The following is a 5537-nucleotide window of genomic DNA, read 5'->3' on the forward strand; positions in this document are numbered from 1 at the left end:
CTTCTTTTTTTTTTTTTTTTTAACATATAATGTATTATTTGTTTCAGAGGTACAGGTCTGTGATTCAACAGTCTTAACACAATTCACAGCACTCACCATAGCACATACCCTCCCCAGTGTCTATCACCCAGCCACCCCATCCCTCCCACTCCCCCCCACTCCAGCAACCCTCAGTTTGTTTCCTGAGATTAAGAATTCCTCATATCAATGAGATTTGTTTCTTAACATTTCAATGATTATTTGCCCTGGTAATACTACCCAACTTAGCATCCTTATTTCCTGAAAATATAAATAGTTGTGAGGTTTCCTTTTTGAACTAGAAGAGCACTTTTGGAATTCCCTTTCCTCTCTTTTATATATTCATGTCACAAAAATACCATGAAATGCTGAATTTTTATTCAAAGAGTTCAAGACTTTGTCTCATTTCAATTAAACCTATTATAACCCAAGGCATTCTGAATTACGGTAACAAAGACAAAAACCCTGAGACTATATACTTTTAAACGCAGAGGGAAGATAATCATTTTTAGCTAATAATACACTTAAGGAAGACATACCATCTTTCTTGAAGCCTGGAGGTTGACTGAAAAACAATATATCTTGAACTTCTCTCTCAGTTTTAACTTGAATTCCCAACATTTCTTTGCAAAATCATGTTCAAATATAGCATGCCAGCCCATCATAGCAATCTCCTTTTTTGTCCAAATTTTTATTTAAATTCTAGTTAGTTAATGTATAGTGTAATATTGGTTTTGGGAGTAGAATTTAGTGATTCATAACTTACATACAACACCCAGTGCTCATCACAACAAGTGCCCTCCTTAATACCCATCACGCATCTAGCCTATCCTCCACCCGCCTCCCTTCATTAACCCTCAGTTTGTTCTCCATAGTTAAGAGTCCGTTATGGTTTGCTTCCCTCTCTCTTTTCCCCCTTCCCTTCTGTTCATCTGTTTTGTTTTTTAAATTCCACATATGAGTGAAATCATATGGTATTTGTCTTTCTCTGACTTATTTGGCTTAGCATAATACACCCTAGCTCCATTTACGCCATTGCAAAGGGAAATATTTCATTCTTTTTGATGGATAAGTAGTAATATTCCATTCACACACATCTTCTTTATCCATTCATCAGTCAATGGGCATTTGGGCCCTTTCCATACTTTAGCTATTGTTGATAATGCTGCTATAAACATCAGGGTGTATGTGCTCCTTTGAATCAGTATTTTTGTATCCTTTGGGTAAATACCTAGTGGTGCAATTGCTGGATTATGGGGTAGTTCTATTTTTAACTTCTTGAGTGATCTCCACACTGTTCTCCCAGTGGCTGCACCAGTTTGCATGCCCACAAACAATGTAAGAGGGTTCCCCATTTTCCACATCCTCACCAACATCTGCTGTTTCCTGTGTTGTTAATTTTAGCCATTCTGACAGGTGTGCAGTGGTATTTCATCATGGTTTTAATTTGTATTTCCCTGATGATGAGTAATGTTGAGAATCTTTTTATGTGTCTGTTGGCCATCTGGATGTTTTCTTTGGAAAAATGTCTGTTCGTGTCTTCTGCCCGTATTTTAACTGGATTATGTGGCTTTTGGGTGTTGAGTTTAATAAGTTCTTTATAGATTTTGGATACTAACCCTTTATCAGATATGTCATTTGCAAATATCTTCTCCCATTCCATAGGCTGTCTTTTAGTTTTGTTGATTGTTTCCTTTGCTGTGAAGAAGGTTTTTTTTTTTAAAGATTTTATTTATTTATTTATTTGACAGAGAGAGAGCACAACCTGGCAGAGAGGCAGGCAGAGGGAGAAGGAGAAGCAGGTTCCCCACTGAGCAGAGAGCCCAACGAGGCTTGATCCCAGGACCCTGGGATCATGACCTGAGCCAAAGGCAGATGCTTAACCTACTGAGCCACCCAGGCACCCTGTGAAGAAGCTTTTTATCCCGATAAAACCCCAATAGTTCATTTTTGCTTTTGCTTCCCTTGCCTCTGGAAACATGTCTAGTAAGAAGTTGCTATGGCCAAGGTCAAATAGGTTGCTGCCTGTGCTCTCCTCTAGGATTTTGATGGTCTCCTGTCTCACAATTAACTCTTTCATCCATTTTGAATTTATTTTTGGGTATGGTGTAAGAAAGTGGTCCAGTTTCCTTCTTCTGTATGTTACTGTCCAGTTTTCCCAACACCGTTTTTTGATGAGACTGTCTTTTTTCCATTGGATAGTCTTTCCTACTTTTTGAAGATTAGTTGACCCTATAGTTGTGGGCCCATTTCTGGGTTTTCTGTTCTTTTTTTTTTAAGATTTTATTTATTTATTTGACAGAGGGAGAGACAGCGAGAGAGGGAACACAAGCAGGGGGAGTGGGAGAGGAAGAAGCAGGCTTCCCGCTGAACAGGGAGCCCGGTGTGGGGCTCGATCCCAGGACCCTGAGATGATGACCTGAGCCGAAGGTAGACACTTAACGACTGAGCCACCAGGCACCCCATGGGTTTTCTGTTCTGTTCCATTGATCTATGTGTCTGCTTTTGTGCCAATACTATAGTGTCTTAATGACTGCAGTTTTGTAACATAGCTTGAAGTCTGGAATTATGATGCCTCCAGCTTTGTTTTTCTTTACAGATTAGCAGATTAGAGAGAAATAGGGTTAAGTGAGAATATCATAATCATACATAAAAGGAAAAAAGTAAGATTTTAAGCTGCTAAGACTAATTTCTGGGTATATGACCTAGCAACTGCTTGAGTGAACACAATTAATTCCATATAAGATTTAATCTAGTTATTAAATTATTAATTAATTAAACTATTAATCTAGTTATTAAATTATTAGAGGAACTCTAACATTTTATAGAATAGATACAGTTAAAATGAAGAAGAATCCTTTGCTGTATTGTTCATAATGAGTCTTTTTGTAGGTCACTCGTAGTAACTATAATTTTATTTGCTTTTCTTATTTCGAATAGTATAAAGGACAATTGTTTAAGTATATGTGTATGGGTGGGTTCATGCTCAAGAGAAGATCAATTAATAGTTTCTTTCATATACGTCTTCTCTTCTTATCATCTAATTTTATATTGTACTTTACTCAAAATCATTATGAGCTAACCTCCACTTATAAAATAGCTCAATTCTACTAAGCATAACATTTCTTTAAGCCTGTTACCTAAAAGTAGATTCTGTCATCGATGTAGCATTCTTGATCCTTTCATAAAATGAAATTTACAAGGAGAAAATACAGGTGTATAATGAAACAGTAGGAAAGGCACTTCAACCATCCATCAGAAGAAAACTTTTTTTTTTAAAGATAAAGAAGTGATTGTCATTTTAATTTCTTCTTTCTGCTTAACTACGTGAGGAAGGATAAGATACGATTAGCTAAACCAAATCCACACTTCAGGTAATCAAGGAGAGTTATAAGAGGAATCAATTGTCCAGCCAACTAAGAGATGCAATTGTGTTTTCACATGTTAATTTGAAGTTACTGAGCTAAATTAGCCATTCACCAGGATGGGACACTAAATAAGGAAAGGCCCCTGTGGAATGTGTCTAGGAACTGAAGCAGTAGAACACATACAGAAGTAAGCATGAAACAATGTGCTGTGACTGGCTCTAGTGCTAAAATTGAAGAATGTACTACAGGAACATAGAGGAGGGAGGCATTAGATTTTTGGTTTTAAGGGTAATGAGACAAGGGTGAGAAAAGACTTGAAGGTGGTAATGTGCTCTACAACCCTGTTCACGTTATCTTTGCTGTGGTGAATAGGTTAACAGAAAAATTACTTATAAAACTATGTATTGCTGCACAAGTAGTAAGCTCTTCTCTCATCAAGATTTAACAAAAGTTGGATGGCTAAACTATACATTCTTTTATAGTTACTGACCGTTGATTCATGTGGAAACTCCTTACTGTGATATTAAAAACTATTCAAAAAGTCACATTATCTGACTTTAGGGGTGCCTGAGTGGCTCAGTCAGTTGGTTTAAGTGTCTGCCTTTGGCTTAGGTCATGATCGCGGGGTCCTGGGATGGAGCCCCTCACCACTGTCATTGTCGGGCTCTCTATTCAGGAGGGAGTCTGCTTCTCCCTTTCCCTCTGAACCTCCCCCCCATTTGTGCTCTCACTCTCTCTCTCTCTCAAATGAATAAATTTTTAAAAATCTTAAAAAAGATAACAAAAAACAAACCAAAACCCTTGCCATTATCTGACTTTAACCTATATTATGTTTCACCAAGTTACTTTCTACTTACTGCACTCCAGGAAACTGGAATATTGTGGACTTTCCATCTCCTGAATATAATTTCACAGTTTCCTTTGCCTAGAATGTCCCTTCCTAATCCTATTTTTGTCTGTCATAATTATCAATTTCCATTCCAGACATAACTCAAATGCTGTTATCCATCCTGGTGGATTAAAGATGCCATAAATTCTTTGTCACTCCCCTATCAAGAGATGGGGTCTAGGGTTTATTTATCCACCCCCTTAAATGTGGGCTGAACCTGTGACTATTTTGACCAATAGAATAAAATGGATATAATACTGCGCCACTTTGGGACCTGGCCTTTAAGAGAAATGACAGCTTTTGTATCCTCTCTCATAGCACACTCACTCAGGGGGAAGCCAGATGCCATGTAGGAAGTCCAACTATCCTGCCATGTTGTGAGGAAGCCTGAGATAGGCATGTGGAGAGGCCACACTGAAAGAGAGATGCCTGGCCTGCCCGCAGCTATTCCGGTCATTCCGGCTGAGACTCCAGACATGTGGGTAAAGAAACTGTCTTGGACTATTGGCCCAAATGAATCTTTCGATGGTTGCATTGCCAGCTACCACCTTACTGAATCCCAAGACATATTCTCAAGCAGTAAGCTTGAGCTTAAGCAAGAATGGCCCAGCTAAACTCGGGCAGCTCATGGTAAAGTACTGGAAACAATAAAAAGATCAGTGGTTGCCAGGACTTTAAGAGGAGGAAGGGATGAATAGGTAGAACACAAGGAATTTTTAGGGTAAACTCTTCTGAATGATTCATTAGTGGTAGATTTATATTATTTGTCAAACCAATAGAATATACAACACCGTAGAATATACAACACCAAAGAGTAAACCCTAATAACGTGAACTGTGGACACAGGTGATAATCATGTGTCAATGTTGGTTCATTAACTGTAACAAATGCACCACTCTGGTGGGGGATGTGGATTGTGGGGGAAGCTGTACATACGTGGGGCAGGGAGTATAGAGGAACTTTCTGTACTTTCTGCTTAATTCTGCTGTAAGTCTACAACTGCTATAAAAATAAAGCATATATATATTTATGTATTGTATATAAATATATAATATACTTACATATTATATATTTATATATCAAGGTACCTTGAAGATCCCAGAACTGTGTTTGCTTTTCTTGATAGAAAAATAAAGACATAGTGTACATTCTCAAAGAATGTACAGGTTGGGAGAAGCCACACATTTGAGAGTGAACAAATTTAGTAAAATGCTTGATATGTTGTAATAGAAGTCTATATATGCTACAGTGAGGGAAAAGGA

The sequence above is a fragment of the Phoca vitulina genome, unplaced genomic scaffold (genome assembly GCF_004348235.1).
Source record: "Phoca vitulina isolate PV1807 unplaced genomic scaffold, GSC_HSeal_1.0 scaffold42, whole genome shotgun sequence".
NCBI classification, from domain to species: Eukaryota; Metazoa; Chordata; class Mammalia; order Carnivora; family Phocidae; genus Phoca; species Phoca vitulina.